This window comes from Thalassophryne amazonica, chromosome 1 (genome assembly GCF_902500255.1).
Source record: "Thalassophryne amazonica chromosome 1, fThaAma1.1, whole genome shotgun sequence".
Classification (NCBI taxonomy): Eukaryota; Metazoa; Chordata; class Actinopteri; order Batrachoidiformes; family Batrachoididae; genus Thalassophryne; species Thalassophryne amazonica.
Genome location: NC_047103.1, coordinates 70212961 through 70235989, shown reverse-complemented (window position 1 = coordinate 70235989; position 23029 = coordinate 70212961). Strand labels below are relative to the sequence as shown.

General features: G+C 42.1%; 1 long non-coding RNA gene across 1 annotated transcript; it reads right to left on the bottom strand.

Moving 5' to 3' along the window:
- Positions 1-5461: 5461 nt before the first annotated feature.
- Positions 5462-19335, bottom strand: LOC117519705. Its single transcript, XR_004563392.1, has 3 exons — positions 19245-19335; positions 15944-15947; positions 5462-5472 (listed from the first exon to the last, which is right to left on the bottom strand). It is a non-coding gene; the product is annotated as an uncharacterized LOC117519705 (long non-coding RNA).
- Positions 19336-23029: the final 3694 nt, after the last annotated feature.

The window sequence follows — 23029 nt, the reverse complement described above, 5'->3', positions numbered from 1 at the left end:
GTTGTGTCATTAAAGCCGGAGTGTGGCCCATATGTTTTCAGAGAGGACACATTCACAGAGGAACGGCGGTGTTGGATGCAAATGGGGAGCTGTTTTAGTCAAATGGTCCACCTGGTAAATACTGAAGTATTTTCTACCCACACAACATGGTAGTGAATGAGCGACAGCTTCTTGCCTGCTGGTGGATCTTGATTGTAAGCCACAGTTGTAGTGGGCCTTAACAAGGCTGCCGAGCCAGCAGAACACAGGACAGAGGGCCGTGTTATTGCAGTACTGTGTGATCATGGGACCTGAGTGAGGGATTTTGTTTTTTTGCTCTTACAAATTGCTGTGCTGCCTGCACCAGCACAGCCACATGAGGCTGATCTGGAAACTAGGGCAAGTTGTATGAGGGTTGTACATGATGGTTTTTGATGATTAGCTTTCCAAAAACCTAATCATCAAAACATCTACCAGGCCCGGCTCATTTTACAAATCAAGAAAAGATGTTACCCTACATACCCTACTCACTCTGGTAAACCTACCATTCATTCATTCTCTCCACCGATACAACTAAAATTTTGAGTTTATGAAACTAGACCCTTCCCTATGGGTATTGTGACAAATAGATGGGAAATACAGTACTAGGGCAATAAGATAATGATAATTTTGAGAGAAAACAGATGTGTCTTTCATCTGGAATTAAAGGCCCTCACAGAATCAGCCTTATTTTAGTTGGCAGACTATATCCCACATGAAAGGTGCATGACAAGAGAAAGCTCTGAGATCCAATGACTTGTTTTTAATGCCTATGGAACACAGTAATCCTGTATTCTGAGATTGCAGAAGATGGGCTGGTACATAAGGCTTATCAATACATCCCAGATAAGTGGGTACTAGTCCATGTCCTGCGACATATCTGACCACCTGCCTGTCTTTATAGTATATGATGACAACTGTAATCACAGTAAAACACCCCAAAAACCCATATACAAACGAATAAAAAATGACAATGCTATCAACTCACTATATCATAACCTGCTAGAACAAGATTGGTATACAGTATATAGCAGGGGTGGCCAAGTTCAGTCCTCGAGAGCCACATTCCTGACACTCTTAGTTGTCTCCCTGCTCCACCACACCTGAATCCAATGAAAGGCTCGTTAGCAGACTTTTAATGAGCCTTTCATTGGATTCAGGTGTGTTGGAGCAGGGAGACAACTAAGAGTGTCAGGAATGTGGCTCTCGAGGACCAAACTTGGCCACCCCTGGTATATAGGGAAAGAAATGTGGATTCAGCATTTGCTAATTTTTTAGAAATCTTTACTTCAGTATATAATAAAAACTGCCCAATTTGTCAAATTAGTAAAAACAATATATGTAGCTATAAAACAGGGGTGGGCAACCTGTTCCAGAAAGAGCCAAGAGGGTGCAGGTTTTCTTTGCAGCCACTGACTCCACCAGGTGATTTCACTGATTAACTGATTCCATCTGCTCAAAGTGATATTAATCAGTAAAATCACCTGGTGGAGTCAGTGGCTGCAAAGAAAACCTGCACCCTCTTGGCTCTTTCTGGAACAGGTTGCCCACCCCTGCTATAAAAAGTCCATGGATAACCAAGGGGTTACGTAATGCTTGTAAAAAGAAAAAATATTTATATAGACAGTTTATTAGTTTAAGGACTGAGGAATCTGAACATAAATATAACATTTATAAAAATAAACTGACTGATATCATGAGAACTAGCAAAAAACTATATTATAGCAATTTATTACATAACAATAGGAATAACACTTAAAAGGTTTGGGGAATATTGAATACTGTTATTAAGGGTTGTAAAAGTAATAAGTCATTTCCAGACTATTTTACTGATAAGAATTTTGATAACTATAATATGAATGACATTGTAAATAGTTTTAACAATTTTTTTGTAAATGTTGGACCAGACTTGCCTGATAAAATTCCTAAGTGCAAAAATCAGCTTGACAATTCACCCATAGAAAATAATTCAAAGACAATGTTTCTGTCTGGAGTAACCGAGGCTGAACTAATAGATACTGTTAATAAGTGTAAGAACAAATCATCTACTGATTGTTATGATATAGATATGACTGTAATAAAAAGAATTATCAAGAGTATTTCTAATCCTTTAACATATATATGCAACCTATTATTCCAAACAGGAACATTTCCAAAAAAAATGAAAATTGCAAAATTAATACCATTGTATAAAAATGGAAACAAACACATCTTCACTAACTATTTGCAGATGATACTAATATATTCTGTTCTAGTGACAATTATCAAGACCTAATTCATAGTATAAATAATGAATTACTTAAACTGAAATTATGGATGGATATTAACAAACTTTCCCTAAATTTAAATAAAACTAAAGTAATATTCTTTGGACACTACAAGGAAAAATTAAATCAGATAATAAATATAGATGGTGTCAGTATAGATACTGTATCAGAAATAAAATTCTTAGGAATAACTATAGACAGCAAATTAACCTGGAAAGCACACATCAGACAAATACAAAGTAAAGTTTCTAAAAGTGTCTCAGTTATTAACAAGGTTAAATAGACTATAATGCATTGTATTTACTGTATTGTTCATTAGTGTTGCCCTACCTAACCTACTGCATTGAAATTTGGGGCAATAACTATAAAAGTTCACTACATCCCCTCTTTATACTCCAGAAACGTGCTATTAGAGTTATACACAAGGTAGGATTTTATGAGCACACTCATAATCTATTCCTGCAGTCTAAGTTGTTAAAACTATATGAATTAGTCAATTTTTATACAGCACAACTTCTGTACAAAGCAAATAAAAATATCCTGCCTATTAATATTCAAAAGCTCTTCACACACAGAGAAGGGGCTTATAGCCTGAGGGGCTGTAGTAACTTTAAGATTCAGCCAGTAAGAACTACGAGGAAAAGTTTGTGTGTGTCTGTGTGTGGGGTTAAACTCTGGAACCGACTGGGGCAGCAACTTAAGCAATGTACAAATATTCATTACTTCAAATCAAAGTATAATGAAATGATTTGGTCACAGTACAGGGCTGTTGGTTAGGAGGGTCATGATTATATATTAAAAATAAAATTAGAACATTTTCAGGAATGTAAAACAATATAAATAACTGCCTATATTATAGTGTGTTATTGATTATATATACTCAACAAAAATATAAACGCAACACTTTTGGTTTTGCTCCCATTTTGTATGAGATTGTCATGGTCCTGCCCTTGATGTGCTTTTTGTTATGACTTTTTCATTGATCTTTGCTTTCTTGTTCTGTACATCTGTATTTGCATTCCTGCCATGTTCATGTTTTCATTGGTTTTGTTTTCTGTTCATCGTTCATGTATTGTGTAGTTTTGTCTTAGTAGCTGTTTTGCCACATTGTTGTCATTAATTGTTACCTTAGTTTTCACTTCAGTCTTGGTTTTGTTCTGTTTATTTAATTTCTTGTATTATGCTTTAGTCTGGCCTTTTCTGTGACGTTTACTTTTGTCTCTGCTTTTGTTTTTAGTTTATCACTTAGTCTTCTGTTTTCTTTCATCTTTGTCTCATTGCACTTGTCTCTGCATTTTGTTATTTCTGTTTTTTCTTCATCAGAATTACCTTTTGGTTTTTGCTGTTCAGTATTTTTGCACTAAGTCATGCCCACCTGAACTTTTCTGTTTCTTCTGTTTGCCACGCCCTCTTCCTGGTTCTTCCAACACACCTGTTCTCACTTTCCTCATTTCCACTTTGGTTATTTAAACTCTCTGCCTTCACTCAAGCCCCGCCAGTTCGTTGATTTTCACAGTCCTCGTACCAGCCTTTTCATAGCTCTGCCTTATTTTGCCATGTACTGACCCAGCTCTGTTTTGTGACCTCGTCTTGCTGCTGCCTACGTACTTTGTCTGCTTGTGTAAAAGACCTGAGCCTGCCTTTTTGACGACGCCCTGGCCTGCTGACTTTCTGTACCTCTGCATCCATGACTGCCTAACTGTGTACCGAATCCAAGCTCATTTATTGACCGATAAAGCCTTTCAATTTCAATTGCACTGTCTGTGAGTTTTTGCATTTGGGTCCCTCAACCTTTGGTGCCACATCACCCAGAGTTCCTGACAGAACGAACTGGCCATAAACGGGACTCAGCAAGCTCACTCCCAGTCATGTCTGACAACTCTCTCTCTGCCAAGGACCCGGAAATGGCCCTCATCAAGGAAATTTTTTCTGAGGTAAATTTTTTCTTTAACTGTTTTCACTCCTGTTACACCCCGAAGAAAAAATTTGACTTTTTGGACAAAGCTTGGAACCTGGTGGAGGAGAACTCCTGGCTGTACGATCTTTTTCCAGAATTAGAAGATCTGGACAACTTATTTGCGGCAGGAAGCCTCCCAGCCTGGATTTACCAGCCACAAACGCACTTGCCGCCCACACAACAGCTCCTTGACAGCGAGTCTGAGTGGACCGACCTGGATGATGACTACACATCAGAGACAGAAGGGTCATATCTACCAGACACAGCCACCATAGTAGACGGGCCTCCGCCCGGTCTGCCAATTCAAACTGGCCAGAACATGGAGCCTGCAAGTTCCACTCCTGCCTTGGACTCTGTTGCTGCTCTCCCAGATTTAGAGGTGATAAAGAGGATTTTTTCTGATCTCACTTTTTTTTTTGTCTGCTTTCGAGACTGTTATGCTCCAGAAGAGAAGTGTGATTATTTAGACCAAGCCTGGGACCTGGTGAATCTACATCCTTGGCTGTTTGACTATTTTCCAGAGCTTCTACGCCTTGACAATGTTTTTTGTGAACAAAAGCGGCCCAATTGGATGAAACACCCAGAGGCCTACCTACCGTCAGAAGACGACGAATCTGACTGGATTGATGGTGATAAGGAAGAGGAGTCTGAGTCAGAGCACTTAGCACTACAGGACACGGCTACTGTGTTCTTTAAGATTCAGGACTTATTTTATGAATATCTGGACAGCACAGGTCGGCAGGAACGACAACGGATTTTTTCGGCATTAGACCACATCCTACAGGATAAGCCGGGAATCATGTCATCTTATCCAGAACTCGCCAACATCAAGTCTCTGTTTATGCAACGTCGGATCCCCACCTACATTGACGACCCAATGACGTTTCTGTTTGAAGCCGACATTCTAGAGTCCTGCTCGGACACACCCCAATCTATCACGCTGTCCAACGCTGCAGTCACGCTGCCTCCGTCGGACGCACCGGTCTGCTACCAGCAATCAGCATCGACACCAGGCACGACGCTTCCTTCACCGTCTCTGTGTGACCAAGAGACTGCCACACCCTCATCCGTCCCGCCTCCTCAGCTACCCACGCCTGCGCCTCGGCGCTTAACGCTGAAGCCGGCTGAGAAGTGCCAGCCAAGAGGTTCGGTCCCGCAGCCGAGTGTGGCATCACCACAAGTCACGCCTCGTCGGATCCCCATTCTGATGCCACGAAAACTTCGAAATGACTCAACACGCATGCCACCGGATCCCGTGGAACCTTGCATACCCCGTGCCCTGTCTGCCAAGTGCACGCCGCAGGAGGAAGCAGGCCCACTCACGTTCCCTGTGCTGCCAGCAGGGGAAGGAACGTCTGTGGTTGTCTCTTTGACGGGAGCAGAAGCGCTCTCGTCTCCAACTTTGCTTGTAGAGTCACCAGGAGAAGTCATGCAACCTGACTGCCTCACAAAGTCCACGGATCGTGAACCTACAGAAACATTGAAGCCGTTACAACTCACTGAGGCACGCTCGTGTCAGCAGTCATCCACAGCGCGTAATTCCTTCCAGTCCTCAGCAGCGCTCGTGCCCGCCGACCTAATTCCTCCATGCCCGCCTCCTGAGCTCGCTGTCATCCACTCCTCTCTGAGTACACCACTGCTCCCAGCACCACGCATGCAGCAGGAGCCTTCCACGGCGAGCACGACATCCCAGAGCCCAGCAGCATGTGTTTCTGCTGTGCGCCCACGTTCAGACTCATCAGAGCATCTCCTGTCCCACGAAGCTGCGATTGAACTACAGGAGAAGGTCACACCACTCGAGCCTTCAGCCTGTCACACCCCGCATGAGATGTCACTTACGTATTCATATCGAAAGTCTTCGGCGACGTTTCTGCATCTACCCACAGCGTGCACATCTATTGAAGGCACAGACATATCCATGACCTCCACACTACATCTGAACCAATCAACGCCACCCTCAAGGGTGCCCTTGGGGATTACGATCTACAGAACTGTGAGTTTTTTATTTTCTTTTTTGAACATGCTTTTTTGGTGGTTTTTCTGCAGTTTTCGTTTTGTGACAGGTTTGCATAGAACCGTTTTCCACAATGTATTGCTCTTGTATTGTTACGGTGCTAAGCTAATAGCAACCATGTCTTTTGATATGTGTTTAAGAGAGATCCTGTTGGTCTGGTCTTTTCATTGTTTGCTTTTTTGTTGGGAACTGGTTGGTGCTCTGTATTTGGGCTCAATCAAGATACCCCCCTGGTCCATTCTGGAGTGGTTGGTTCCTGTTCGCCTCCCTAATCTTTTGAATCAGTTTTTTTACTTCTTGCACGCTTCAGCTAAGCAGTTTTTTGCTTCCTCAAACTCTTTTGATAACATCATGTATGTCAGTGGCTCCCATAGCTTTTTATCTCGGTGGTTTACTCACTATTATGCTGTATCTGATTCATTTACTGGGTTCGTTACTCCTCTTATTGTGGCATTTTTGTTTATGTTCAGTGTCAGTATTATCAGGCGTAGGGCCCCAGATTTGACTGTTTGTCTATCTATCTCCCTGTTTTTTGGACTTCCTTGCATGGTAATATGGGGTTTGGGCATTAATTCGCAGCCTTCCCTGTTCTGGGGGTCCGGTACTATGTTTGGTCTCTGGTTCCTTGGTTCTGGGGTTATGTTAGCCCTTCCCTCCTGCCCTTTTGCTCGCCTGGTTTTGGGTCATGCGCCTGTCCCTGGTCCACTTGTTACTTCTGTCACGAGGCCCTGTCTCCCTTCTGGCCACCCTCCCGAGCCTCCTGCTTATCGTCATGGGCTTCGCCGTCGTCCCCCGGACTCCATGCTTGTTTGTTTGCCTGACTGCCTGTTTGTTCCTTATTTTTTGCTTTGTCACCCTCCTGCAGGGCTTTTTGTCCCTCCATGGTGTTTTGGCCACCCGGTTGATGCTGCCCTTTTTGTAGGCGGTTCCCTTGGGTTCTGGCCCATTCACTCTGTTGTCTGTGCCCTCCGGCCGTTCCCCCGTCCCCCCTCCCGTGGTCGGTTTGTGCCTTGGTTCTTGTTGTGTTCTTGCGGGGGCTTGTGGGCCCCCGGTGTGGGCCCGTGGGGGAGGGGTTCTGTTATGGTCCTGCCCTTGATGTGCTTTTTGTTATGACTTTTTCATTGATCTTTGCTTTCTTGTTCTGTACATCTGTATTTGCATTCCTGCCATGTTCATGTTTTCATTGGTTTTGTTTTCTGTTCATCGTTCATGTATTGTGTAGTTTTGTCTTAGTAGCTGTTTTGCCACATTGTTGTCATTAATTGTTACCTTAGTTTTCACTTCAGTCTTGGTTTTGTTCTGTTTATTTAATTTCTTGTATTATACTTTAGTCTGGCCTTTTCTGTGACGTTTACTTTTGTCTCTGCTTTTGTTTTTAGTTTATCACTTAGTCTTCTGTTTTCTTTCATCTTTGTCTCATTGCACTTGTCTCTGCATTTTGTTATTTCTGTTTTTTCTTCATCAGAATTACCTTTTGGTTTTTGCTGTTCAGTATTTTTGCACTAAGTCACGCCCACCTGAACTTTTCTGTTTCTTCTGTTTGCCACGCCCTCTTCCTGGTTCTTCCAACACACCTGTTCTCACTTTCCTCATTTCCACTTTGGTTATTTAAACTCTCTGCCTTCACTCAAGCCCCGCCAGTTCGTTGATTTTCACAGTCCTCGTACCAGCCTTTTCATAGCTCTGCCTTATTTTGCCATGTACTGACCCAGCTCTGTTTTGTGACCTCGTCTTGCTGCTGCCTACGTACTTTGTCTGCTTGTGTAAAAGACCTGAGCCTGCCTTTTTGACGACGCCCTGGCCTGCTGACTTTCTGTACCTCTGCATCCATGACTGCCTAACTGTGTACCGAATCCAAGCTCATTTATTGACCGATAAAGCCTTTCAATTTCAATTCCACTGTCTGTGAGTTTTTGCATTTGGGTCCCTCAACCTTTGGTGCCACATCACCCCGAGTTCCTGACAGAGATGAACTCAAAGATCTAAAACTTTTTCCACATACACAATATCACCATTTCCCTCAAATATTGTTCACAAACCAGTCGAAATCTGTGATAGTGAGCACTTTTCCTTTGCTGAGATAATCCATCCCACCTCACAGGTGTGCCATACCAAGATGCTGATTAGACACCATGATTAATGCACAGGTGTGCCTTAGACTGCCCACAATAAAAGGCCACTCTGAAAGGTGCAGTTTTGTTTTATTGGGGGGGGATACCAGTCAGTATCTGGTGTGACCACCATTTGCCTCATGCAGTGCAACACATCTCCTTCGCATCATCCATGAAGAGAACACCTCTCCAACGTGCCAAACGCCAGCGAATGTGAGCATTTGCCCACTCAAGTCAGTTACGACGACAAACTGGAGTCAGGTCGAGACCCCGATGAGGACGACAAGCATGCAGATGAGCTTCCCTAAGACGGTTTCTGACAGTTTGTGCAGAAATTCTTTGGTTATGCAAACCGATTGTTTCAGCAGCTGTCCGAGTGGCTGGTCTCAGACGATCTTGGAGGTAAACATGCTGGATGTGGAGGTCCTGGGCTGGTGTGGTTACATGTGGTCTGCGGTTGTGAGGCTGGTTGGATGTACTGCCAAATTCTCTGAAACGACTTTGGAGATGGCTTATGGTAGAGACATGAACATTCAATACACGAGCAACAGCTCTGGTTGACATTCCTGCTGTCAGCATGCCAATTGCACGCTCCCTCAAATCTTGCAACATCTGTGGCATTGTGCTGTGTGATAAAACTGCACCTTTCAGAGTGGCTTTTTATTGTGGGCAGTCTAAGGCACACCTGTGCATTAATCATGGTGTCTAATCAGCATCTTGGTATGGCACACCTGTGAGGTGGGATGGATTATCTCAGCAAAGGAGAAGTGCTCACTATCACAGATTTAGACTGGTTTGTGAACAATATTTGAGAGAAATGGTGATATTGTGTATGTGGAAAAAGTTTTAGATCTTTGAGTTCATCTCATACAAAATGGGAGCAAAACCAAAAGTGTTGCGTTTATATTTTTGTTGAGAATGTGATTAGAGGATCCAGAGTGGACACTGGGTCTGAGTGCTGACTGTGTTAAGATGAAGCTGTATCTGGTTTTTGTGGTTGTGCTGCTGCTGGCTCTCCATCTTCTACTGCAGGTGAGGAGCCAGAGTCTGAACAACACCGATGACTCAGTGAATACAACTACAAACATGACGGTGGCTAGCTACTTCACAACGCCCAGTTTCAACGCTGCAGTGAACACAGTCGAAGACAAATAAAGGTTTTACAAAGAGCGAGGCCTTCACGCTGCTGCTCCCAGTTGCACTCGTGCCCACTGTGGTACCTGGTGATGGCATCGGCACACGACACATCACCAAGTGGCTTAATGAACTATCTATTTATATTATATAGTAATATGAATATAACACAGATTAGATTGATAACCAACATGTTTGTTTGTGTGTTTGTCCTTGTTGTTTGTGTGTGTGTTTGTCCTTCTGTGGTGTTGTGAGCCATCTGTCATGCTGCTGGTTCCATTCTGTCTTAGTATCCATGACCATCCAAATCTCTATATTCACACCTGGCAGGTCTCTAGGGATGGTACTCCAGGGTAGCGCCCTGCCTTGAGAGACCATCTCACCATCAGACCTGCCATTTTAATGCACCAACATCAAACTTTAGCAGGACCAGTGGGTAGTAACGTCTTGGGATAACCTCAGGATATTACCTCACTAAGGTCCTGTGTTTTTTAATTGACTCCATGCTTTAGCAGGTCCTCACCAAGGACCTGTGTTTTTAATTGCACCTCATACGACCTCATAATGCACCTCATACAACCCCATGCTTTAGCAGGTCCTCACCAAGGACCTGTGGTTTTAATTGCACCTCATACGACCCCATGTTTTAGCAGGTCCTCACCAAGGACCTGTGGTTTTAATTGTACCTCATACGACCCCATGCTTTAGCAGGTCCTCACCAAGTACCTGTGGTTTTAATTGCACTTCATACGACCCCATGCTTTAGCAGGTCCTCACCAAGTACCTGTGGTTTTAATTGCACTTCATACGACCCCATGCTTTAGCAGGTCCTCACCAAGGACCTGTGGTTTTAATTGCACCTCATACGACCCCATATTTTAACAGGTCCTCACCAAGGACCTGTGGTCTTAATGCACTCATCTCAAATGCCTCAAACTAAGCAGGGTAAATAACAACAGTAATAATAATCATCATAATAAATCCAACAATATGTGTTCCTTGTGTGTCTTGTCTGGTCCTCTGTTGTGTGTTATTTTGTCTATACTGTCCAGTGTGTAATTGTTATTCACTCCAGTGTTATATTATATTACTATGGTATTGTATTATGTTACGTTTATATTTATATGTGTATGCGCATGTGTGTATGTATGTATGTATATATATATATATATATATATATATATATATATATATATATATATATATATATATATATATATATATATATATATATATATATATATATATATATATATATATATATATATATGTGTATGTATATATAGTATGTGTATATATGTATATATGTGTGTATGTATGTGTGTATATGTATATGTGTATGTATATGTATATACGGGGTCTGTGAGAAAAGTATCCAACATTATTTTTTTAAAAAACCATATGGATTCAGCCAAGCTTGAACCCTCGTGCGCATGCGAGAGTTTTTTCACGCCTGTCAGTGACGTCATTCGCCTGTGAGCACGCCTTGTGGAAGGAGTGGTCCAGCCCCCTCGTCGGAATTCCTTTGTCTGAGAAGTTGCTGAGAGACTGGCGCTGTGCTTGATCAAAATTTTTTCAAAAACTGTGAGGCACATCCAAGTGGACACCATTCGAGAAATTCAGCTGGTTTTCGGTGAAAATTTTAATGGCTGATGAGAGATTTTGGATTGTTTCTATCGCTGTAAGGACTTCCCACGGAGCGGGACGTCGCGCAGTGCTCCGAGGCGACGTCGTCATCCTGTGTCAAGCTGAAAACCTCCAAATTTAAGCCTCTGTTGACCCAGGACGCCGTGAGAGAACAGAGAACTTTCAGAAGAGGTCGGAATCAGCAGCTTATCCGGACATTCCACTGTTAAAGGAGATTTTTTTAATGAAAGACGTGCGGACGGATTGGCGCGTCGGCTCGCAGCCGGCGCCGCATGCTCGCCACAGGAAAAAACACCTCCGTTGGAAGCCTTAAGGACAAGTTGGAACATGCACTGCTGTTAAACAATTTCTCAGATATTCACTCAACTGAAAGCCACCAAAAGCCGCCTGGATTTTACAAATGGTTATCAACACGGAGGTGTTTTTGCTGTGGCGGGCGCGCCGCGCTGGCTGCTAGCCGACGCGCCAATCCGTCCGCACATCTTTCATTAAAAAAATCTCCTTTAACAGTCGAATGTCCGGATAAACCGCTGATTCCGACCTCTTCTGAAAGTTCTCTGTATTCCCAGAGTATTCCTTTAACTTTAACTAGTAATGACTTCATGACTTTCTTTGTTAATAAAATGTTAACTATTAGAGAAAAAATTACTCATAACCATCCCAAAGACATATCGTTATCTTTGGCTGCTTTCAGTAATGCTGGTATTTGGTTAGACTCTTTCTCTCCGATTGTTCTGTCTGAGTTATTTTCATTAGTCACTTCCTCCAAACCATTAACATGTCTATTAGACCCCATTCCTACCAGGCTGCTCAAGGAAGCCCTACCATTAATTAATGCTTTGATCTTAAATATGATCAATCTATCTTTATTAGTTGGCTATGTACCACAGGCTTTTAAGGTGGCAGTAAATAAACCCATCCATCCATCCATTTTCTTCCGCTTTATCCGAAGTCGGGTCGCGGGGGCAGCAGCTCAAGCAAAGCCGCCCAGACCTCCTGATCCACACACACCACCTCCAGCTCCTCTGGGGGAACCCCAAGGTGTTCCCAAGCCAGCCGAGAGATGTAGTCCCTCCAGCGTGTCCCGGGTCTTCCCCGGGGCCTCCTCCCAGTGGGACGTGCCCGGAACACCTCTCCAGCGAGGCGTCCAGGGGGCATCCGCAAAAGATGCCTGAGCCACCTCAACTGACTCCTTTCGACGTGGAGGAGCAGCGGCTTGACTCCAAGCTCCTCCCGAGTGACCGAGCTCCTCACCCTATCTCTAAGGGAGCGCCCAGCCACCCTGCGGAGGAAACTCATCTCAGCTGCTTGTACTCGCGATCTCGTTCTTTCGGTCATGAGCCAAATCTCATGGCCATAGGTGAGGATCGGAACGTAGATCGATTGGTAAATCGAGAGCTCTGCCCCCCTACTCAGCTGTCTCTTCACCATGACGGTCCGATACAGCGACCGCACCACTGCAGATGCTGCACCGATCCGTCTATCGATCTCACGCTCCATCCGTCCCTCACTCGTGAACAAGTGAGGGACGGATGGAGGCAAGTACAGGACAAGTACACTCAACAAAAATATAAACGCAACACTTTTGGTTTTGCTCCCATTTTGTATGAGATGAACTCAAAGATCTAAAACGTTTTCCACATACACAATATCAGCATTTCCCTCAAATATTGTTCACAAACCAGTTTAAATCTGTGATAGTGACCACTTCTCCTTTGCTGAGATAATCCATCCCACCTCACAGGTGTGTCATACCAAGATGCTGATTAGACACCATGATTAGTGCACAGGTGTGCCTTAGACTGCCCACAATAAAAGGCCACTCTGAAAGGTGCAGTTTTGTTTTATTGGGGGGGGGGGGGATATCAGTCAGTATCTGGTGTGACCACCATTTGCCTCATGCAGTGCAACACATCTCCTTGGCATAGAGTTGAAGAGAACACCTCTCCATCGTGCCAAACGCCAGCGAATGTGAGCATTTGCCCACTCAAGTCGGTTACGACGACAAACTGGAGTCAGGTCGAGACCCCGATGAGGACGACAAGCATGCAGATGAGCTTCCCTAAGACGGTTTCTGACAGTTTGTGCAGAAATTCTTTGGTTATGCAAACCGATTGTTTCAGCAGCTGTCCGAGTGGCTGGTCTCAGACGATCTTGGAGGTGAACATGCTGGATGTGGAGGTCCTGGGCTGGTGTGGTTACACCTGGTCTGCGGTTATGAGGCTGGTTGGATGTACTGCCAAATTCTCTGAAACGCCTTTGGAGATGGCTTATGGTAGAGACATGAACATTCAATACACGAGCAACAGCTCTGGTTGACATTCCTGCTGTCAGCATGCCAATTGCACGCTCCCTCGAATCTTGCGACATCTGTGGCATTGTGCTGTGTGATAAAACTGCACCTTTCAGAGTGGCCTTTTATTGTGGGCAGTCTAAGGCATACCTGTGCACTAATCATGGTGTCTAATCAGCATCTTGATATGGCACACCTGTGAGGTGGGATGGATTATCTCAGCAAAGGAGAAATGCTCACTATCACAGATTTAAACTGGTTTGTGAACAATATTTGAGGGAAATGGTGATATTGTGTATGTGGAAAAAGTTTTAGATCTTTGAGTTCATCTCATACAAAATGGGAGCAAAACCAAAAGTGTTGCGTTTATATTTTTGTTGAGTATAAATAAACCATTACTTAAAAAGCCATCACTTGACCCAGCTATCTTAGCTAATTATAGGCCAATCTCCAACCTTCCTTTTCTCTCCAAAATTCTTGAAAGGGTAGTTGTAAAACAGCTAACTGATCATCTGCAGAGGAATGGTCTATTTGAAGAGTTTCAGTCAGGTTTCAGAATTCATCATAGTACAGAAACAGCATTAGTGAAGGTTACAAATGATGTTCTTATGGCCTCAGACAGTGGACTCATCTCTGTGCTTGTCCTGTTAGACCTCAGTGCTGCTTTTGATACTGTTGACCATAAAATTTTATTACAGAGACTAGAGCATGCCATAGGTATTAAAGGCACTGTGCTGCGGTGGTTTGAATCATATTTATCTAATAGATTACAATTTGTTCATGTAAATGGGGAGTCTTCTTCACAGACTAAGGTTAATTATGGAGTTCCACAAGGTTCTGTGCTAGGACCAATTTTATTCACTTTATACATGCTTCCCTTAGGCAGTATTATTAGAAAGCATTGCTTAAATTTTCATTGTTACGCAGATGATACCCAGCTTTATCTATCCATGAAACCAGAGGACACACACCAATTAGTTAAACTGCAGGAATGTCTTACAGACATAAAGACATGGATGACCTCTAATTTCCTGCTTTTAAATTCAGATAAAACTGAAGTTATTGTACTTGGCCCCACAAATCTTAGAAACATGGTGTCTAACCAGATCCTTACTCTGGACGGCATTACCCTGACCTCTAGTAGTACTGTGAGAAATCTTGGAGTCATTTTTGATCAGGATATGTCCTTCAATGCGCATATTAAGCAAATATAGGACTGCTTTTTTACATTTGCGCAATATCTCTAAAATTAGAAAGGTCTTGTCTCAGAGTGATGCTGGAAAACTAATTCATGCATTTATTTCCTCTAGGCTGGACTATTGTAATTCATTATTATCAGGTTGTCCTAAAAGTTCCCTGAAAAGCCTTCAGTTAATTCAAAATGCTGCAGCTGGAGTACTGACGGGGACTAGAAGGAGAGAGCATATTTCACCCATATTGGCCTCTCTTCATTGGCTTCCTGTTAATTCTAGAATAGAATTTAAAATTCTTCTTCTTACTTATAAGGTTTTGAATAATCAGGTCCCATCTTATCTTAGTGACATCTTAGTACCATATTACCCCAATAGAGCACTTCGCTCTCAGACTGCAGGCTTACTTGTAGTTCCTAGGGATTTTAAGAGTAGAATGGGAGGCAGAGCCTTCAGCTTTCAGGCTCCTCTCCTGTGGAACCAGCTCCCAATTCAGATCAGGGAGACAGACACCCTCTCTACTTTTAAGATTAGGCTTAAAACTTTCCTTTTTGCTAAAGCTTATAGTTAGGGCTGGATCAGGTGACCCTGAACCATCCCTTAGTTATGCTGCTATAGACTTAGACTGCTGGGGGGGTTCCCATGATGCACTGAGTGTTTCTTTCTGTTTTTGCTCTGTATGCACCACTCTGCATTTAATCATTAGTGACTGATCTCTGCTGTCTTCCACAGCATGTCTTTTTCCTGATTCTCTCCCCTCAGCCCTAACCAGTCCCAGCAGAAGACTGCCCCTCTCTGAGCCTGGTTCTGCTGGAGGTTTCTTCCTGTTAAAAGGGAGTTTTTCCTTCCCACTGTCGCCAAGTGCTTGCTCATAGGGGGTCGTTTTGACCGTTGGGGTTTTTCTGTGATTATTGTATGGCTTTTGCCTTGCAATATAAAGCGCCTTGGGGCAGCTGTTGTGATTTGGCGCTATATAAATAAAATTGATTTGATTTTGATTTGAAATGTCTTGCTTTGTGGGGCAATCTAACCACCAACATGACGTGCAGCCCAAGTGGAGTAAACAAGCAGTGAACAGAGTGAGTGGTGACGTCAGCGGATCACATCAGAGCGCAGCTCGCCTGAAGGATTATAACAAGAAGTTAAATCTGTTATAAACATAAAAAAAATACTTTAACAGCTGCACACAAGAAGGAAAAAAACATGCAACTGTTTTATCAAGCCATGACAATGTAAACAAGTCAAATAATTACCTTTTTAGATGGCTCAAAATGATTTCTGCAGCTTGTTAGGCATCCGTGTGCATGCGAACGACTCTGGCTGCAGCCTCCTTTGTGATTCAGGAAGTGATTAGAGCCGTTTTCCACGGCCAGTTTGCAGAAAAAAAAGATTAATTCTCCAAAAGATAATTATTTTATATACGCAGCGTCCAGCACAGAGCACGTGGCAGCTGGTAGAACAAAGAACCGCGTCCAGCTGTGAACACAGCGGGTGGGATCGTCATGACACAGGTCGTGCTGTTGTGTGAATCAAAAACATGCTTGTATCAGGGCACCTTTACTTTATACAGTTACTTCATTAGTAGCTTTATGCAGCTACTTTATTAGGAGCTGCCAACAAGTTGTAACTAATAAATAATGCAATTAATAACTTAACTAGTAATCTAACTTGGTTACTCTTAAGACTGAATAATCAGCAAAGTAACTAATAGTTACTTTTCTGAGTACTCAATCTTAAAAATAAGCAAATTTGAATACTCGATACTTTATTCATTACATCCAGCACCTTCTGACAAGTTGTCTGCAGCTGCTAATGAAGTAACTGTATAAAGTAACTGTAAAGTGTAAGTGTTCAAAGCATAACTAATAAAGTAACTTTTCAAAGTTACTGTGGCAACACTGGTCCTGTCAATGTTCCATTTTAGCAGCGTTCATCCATGACCCAAAATACATTAGCATGCTAGATGGCAAATGTCAGCTCTCCATGGTTTTTGTGTGATTGAAGCCATACACACACAGGCACAGGTGAAACCACACATTTGTGAGTTCCACCATTTATCCTGCAAAATTCTGCATTTACACACACATAAGAAAACAAGCCAGCAGTTACCAGTCAGTGATTCAATAAAAATGAGGACACAGCAACTGAAGCAATGATATTTTTCATACCTGACGATTTGCACTACAAGACAGTCACACTATGTTCTAATGACATTCAAATGGCACCCTGCAGTTATGTTGTCGACAACAAAGAGCCACAGGAAAGACACTAAAGCAAAACCACATGAATATTTACACGCAGGATTGTTTTGATTCTGGTGGTCTTGAGCAATGGAGTGCATGCATGATTGACAGCCAGATGGCAATGGCACACCAATCAGTCAGCCACTTGAATGAGTTTTATTCCCAGTACCATATGCTGCAGATGTGTAGGACACTGCACTGTCTCTTGGACACACTGGAATTCTGCATTTTTTAAATTTCAATTGAATGACTAACAAGACCGACCGGTGCTTGTCGGAGGTCTGAATATTCAGTGGAAATGTTAATACACCATTTTATGGAAATTAGGCTCTGAGCAGCGAGGCAGCAGATTTAAAACACCTGTTTGGAGACTGAAATGGCTGCCAATTTGTGGCAAAACCCGATCTCACCCACTGTGGACGCTGAACGCCGTGCTTTGTTCCCCTGGCTGCCATGGGCTGTGCGCTGGATGCTGCGTATATAATTATTTTGCAGCGGATTAATAATTTTCTGGCTGAGTTGGCTGTTGAAAATGGCTGTAATTGCTACCAGAATCACAGAGGAGTGCTCCAGCTGCTGCTTTTCTCACGTGCGTGTGCTTAATGAGGTGGAGAACATATTTGGAACTGTCTAAAAAGGTAATTATTTGTCATGCTTATATTGTAAGTGCTTGGTAAAACAGTTGCATGTTCATCCCTTCTTGTGTGCAGCTGTAAAAGTATGATTATGATTTAACATCTCATTATAATCGTTCCGATGATCTGCGGTCTGATGCGGTGCGCTCACGCAATCACTCGCAGTCACACGCTGCGTTTTTGACTTGTTTGCGTAATGTTCACATGAAGTTCATATAATTAATGCATAATGGAGATTTTGAACATTTCAAAATTTTCTTTGCACACTTGCATGAAGCTGCGCACAGTTTACAGCAGTTGACAAGAAATTTGAGATGAGTTTACTCTCATGCACAGCAGAGTGCGTGCAAGTGTGCAGATCAAAGTCGTGCAAGTGTCAGGGAGCCTACACTCTGGATTAAGCCCCATTCTCACTTTCATGAATATGCATTCATGAAAGTCATGAATGCATCCCTGGTTCTCAAGATCAGGCACCTAAGTGGCTCTACTCTTTTTTTTTTTCTTTTTTAGATATACTTTAGTATACACTAGTAGAGTTCTACCTTAGAATTGGAATGAAAATAGAACATATACCTTACTGAATTTAATAATAATAATAATAATAATAATAATAATAATACATTTTATTTGTATTGCACCTTACATTTCAAAGTAATCTCAAAGTGCTACAGCAAGGATTTAAAAACAGATTTAAAAAACAGATTTTTTTTGTACAACCATTTCAAAAGATAAAATATCTAGAAGGCGTTTTGAAATAAAAATGTCTTTAGGCCTTTTTTAAAGACCTCCACACTTTGTGGGGCCCTCAGGGTCTCTGGGAGGGAGTTCCAGAGCCGAGGGGCCAAAGCCTGGAAGACCCTGTCTCCCATGGTGGAGAGTCTGGTCCTGAGTTGGTGAAGGCAGTGTGAGGAGGTGGTGGAGCGAAGAAATCTTGAGGCGGTGTGTGGGGTGAGGAGTTCACTGAGGTAGGCAGGGGCGGTTCCGTGTATGCACTGATAAGTGAGGAGGCAGAGTTTGTACTCTATTCTGTATTTGATGGGCAGCCAGTGGAAGGATCTGAGGACAGGGGTGATGTGGTCAAACTTGCGCCTCCTCGTCAGGACCCAGGCAGCACAGTTCTGGATGTGCTGCAGCTTTTGCAGGTTTTTACCAGGGATCCCGACGAGGAGGGCATTGCAATAGTCCAACATGGAGGAGACAAAAGCATGGACCAGCCTCTCAGCATCCGGTTGGGAAAGGGAGGGGCGGAGTTTGGCTATGTTTTTGAGGTGATGGAAAGAAACTTTGCATAGGTGGCGGATGTGGGTGTCAAAGGTGAGATGTGCGTCAAATCTGACTCCAAGGTTGGTGACGGAGGTGGACAGGGGAATGTTGTGGCAGAGAATGGGAATACTGGTGAGGGAGGAGGACTGGGTTTGATGTGGGGTACCGATGAGGATGGCTTGAGTTTTGTCAGTGTTTAGTTTGAGAAAGTTATCAGTCATCCATGCCTCTATCTCCTCCAGGCAAGCCTGAAGGGCAGACGGCAGAGCTGAGGGGAGTGTGGAGTTCATTTTGATGTATAACTGTGTGTCATCTGCGTAGCAATGAAATGAAACCTTGTGTTTATGGATGATTTGACCAAGGGGGAGTATGTAGATGGTAAAAAGGGTTCCTGTCCATTCCTTGGAAAACATCTTGCTTTGCTATGTTAGGACTTTCAAAATGACCTGGGAGAAGAAGATTAACAAATGACTTTGGCCCCAATGATTGACTTTTGGGAAATTTGATCTCACTGGGCAATTCTAGAATCCAGCTCCATATGTGTGCCTAGTTTGGTGAAAATCAGAATGAAAAACATACATTTTAAAGATTGACCCCAATAGTTTTGCATTTTATCTCAATCTAAAGTGCCTCAATCACAATGAGGTGCAACCTGGCACTCTCAATAAAAAGACTTAAGTTTGATCCACAACTAATTCATAATGCAGATTTAGCGGATATTTGATTTTAACATTGAAAAGCCTTTTTGATCTATATTTTGTATTATATTTTAGCTCATGAAAAGCCACTTGGAATAGGATGTTGTCCTTGAAGATTTTATACAAGGTAAAGATTTGTGAAATTGGAAACCAGTGTTGGCTGAGGTTTGTGCTGTATGAGTGCATTGCTGTAGTTTTAATATAGTTTTGTCTTTTTCATGAAAATTTTGTGATAATTGTGTTTGAAAGTTCTGTACAAATAAAATTCTTAATAGATGATCAAGCAGTATAAATGAAAATTTAAAAAATAGGAGCTCTCAACAAAAATTATTTTCATGGTAAACATTTCTGAGTGGTGATGAAATTTTGTTCATCAATGAAGTAATATCTGAATAAAGAAGCCCATTTTCATTTTGTGTCATTATTTTAAAGACAAAAACTGTGACAGACATCATTTCTGATTATTCTATATCACCTACATTTTATTTGTATCAAAATCCAAAGTCTGATATAATGCTAACTCAACTTCTCTGTTTCATTAAACAGAGAAAATTCACATTATTTCCTTTGCTCTTGTTCTCAGTTACAAATCTTGCAAGGGATTGGGATGGATTGAAGAAGCTACCTTCAAAGAGTGCAGTAGGATTTGATGAATTAACTTCCTCATCCTTGTAGAACCACACGGTTGTGGGTTTTACTTGTCTGAGGAAGGTGAAAAAGTCTTTCATTGAACTCTGGATGAGCTCCTGGAGGAGTAGTTGTGTATTTGGACCCTTGAAATTAAATCGCTGTGTGCAAAATAATATGGACAATTCTGAGTCTCAGTGATGGACCACATACAATTATTTTCTGTTATAAGCTATTGACCTCATGCAAAACGATGACGATAGCAGATGACTGGTCACTTAGGTACTTTTCAGATTTGCAGATTTTGCACACACTCACACTCATCTTCAACCACTTATCCGGGACCAGGTCACAGGCAGATTTTGCAGTGTGGTGCAGATGCATTGCCTTGGGTAGGAGGTGAGCACTGCAGAGTTAAGCTTACACTTAAGCTTGATAGAAATCTACAGATACTACACATGGGTCATCAGTAAGCAGTTACCATAAACTGTGTATATCCTGGACAAACCCTACATGACCTCACCCATATGATTTCTATAGAAACCCACAAGAGCCATTTTGAAGTCCAAAAACTAGTGTCATGGTGTTGGCAGCGCTTACACTGCACTGTAAAAAAAAGTCTGAAATTAAAAGGGAATTCCTGTAAAATCATGACATTAAAAATGTGAAATTAAAAACAGTGCAGTAGAGTTTAATTGACACCAGTAATTTGTCAAATGTGGAGTTAAAATGAACTGTGAATCTAACAGTACAAATATGTTAAAATAATCATATACCATTAGAGAATTTACAAATGACTAGTTTAAACACAGAAAAACTGTAATACCAAAAAACTGTACAATACAGTTTAAATTACAAGACACAATTAAAATAATGTTTTTTTTTCCTGTTTATGTAATTTTTTGTTTGTTTTAGACTTTACAGTTAAGAATTTTCACAAATATGGTAAAATACTGTAAATTAAAGTGTTATGACTGAGCCGAGGGGTGACCCAAGACATAACATGAAAGTGACTCCCCCACTCCCCCTCCCAAGGATGACCAAACTTCCAGGTCTGCAGTCCAAAACAACAACAAATTCAATATTCTTAAATAAAACATAAGGGTGAGAAAAGGCCAAAATAGCAAACAAAACAAACTACCAAAAACCCTGTTCTTAGCTAGTGCTCAAATAAAACATCCAAACAACAGTGGTCTTACCTAAGCGCCTCAGCAAACACAGGAGAAAACTATCAAAATAAAGTGGCTTCTCACCCCTAATAACAAAAATGGTTGGACTGCTTTTCAAACAAATGGTTACAAAATTTACAAAAAAAAAAAAAGAAAAAAAAGAAAAATGAATATCCTCAGACACGCATGAATTGGGAGCAGGAACAGGGTAGAGCACTGGAGGTTGGTTTTAGCCATGGAAATAGATACCTAGAATGGACGTCACGTGACTAGTGACGTGCTGCACGGCGCCCATTACTAAGGCACCTGTTAAACAGAAGTGAAATGAGGGGAAAAAAGGCAGCCAGTGCTTCACCATCAACTGCACCAACTACAAACACAAATTCTCGAATACTAAAATGAACTGTACAAGAGCCTTAATGTAATTATATAAAACAAATGTCTATTTTAAAGTTGTTATGTCACAATTTAATATTGATATACTGAGACTATAACTCAATGCTATAAGTTATTTTCATTAAGCTGCGTTCACATGCATACAAATACGGAAACAAAAATGTTTAAAAAATAAATAAATAAATAAATAAATATTTTATATATATATATACACACTTGCAGTTGTTTAATATAATATGGTATGTACATGGTGGTCACAGGCGGCATTTAAATCAAATTTAAAATCAAATTTATTAATTTATATAGCGCCAGTTCATGATGAAATCGTCTCAAGGCACTTCACACGACATAAAAAAACTGAATTAAAAATTTAAAACACAATAAAAAGATGACCATAAAAGAATACAAGAATAAAAACACATCATAACACTAATGATAAAACAGGGAAACAAATGAGTCTTTAAACGTGACTTAAAGTCTCCACAGTATCCGACTGCCGAATGTCTGCTGGGAGATCGTTCCACAGAGCTAGGGCACGGTAAGAGAAAGCTCTGTGACCGGCAGACTTTTTATTCACCCTGGGAACACATAGAAGTCCTGCACCCTGAGAACACAGGGCCCGAGCCGGTACATAGGGGCTTACCAGGTCAGCCAGGTAGGGAGGTGCAAGTGCATGAACAATTTTATAAACTAATAACAGTACTTTAACATCCGATCTTGCAGCAACTGGAAGCCAGTGCAGGGACGCCAAAATGGGGGTAATGTGGTCAACCTTTCTGCTTTGTGTCAAAAGTCTGGTAGCAGCATTTTGAACCAGTTGAAAACCCCTAATCCTGGACTGCAGTAAGCCAGAAAATAGAGCATTACAATAGTCCAATCTAGAAGAGACAAATGCATGAATCAAAGTCTCAGCATCAGTCATAGACAGGTTGAGACGAATCTTCACTATATTTTGCAAATGGAAGAAAGCAGTCCTCGTAATGTCTCTAATGTGGAGATCATGTTGTGAAAGTGTAGGAACACGGACCCAGAACAGGGAGCGCAAATGAACGGACAATGGAGAAGATAAATAACAAGTTTTACTATTGTGAAACGAGCACAACCAATACAACAATCAACAATTTGGGGATAAGCCGAATTCTGCTGGTGTCGTGTGGGCAGGCTCGAAGGTAGGAGACGTCCGTCCAGGTCGAACCGGAACCATCCAGATTTCCTCTGCCACCGAACCCTGGAAGTACTGGAACCGCCAAGTCCCGAATTCCCAGGTGGCCACTGCCTCCGCTCGTCGGATCCGGTACTGCTGGCAAGAGAGAGCAACAACACACAGGTGTGGATGCGGCTGCACCCAGTAACACGGAGAGGGGAGA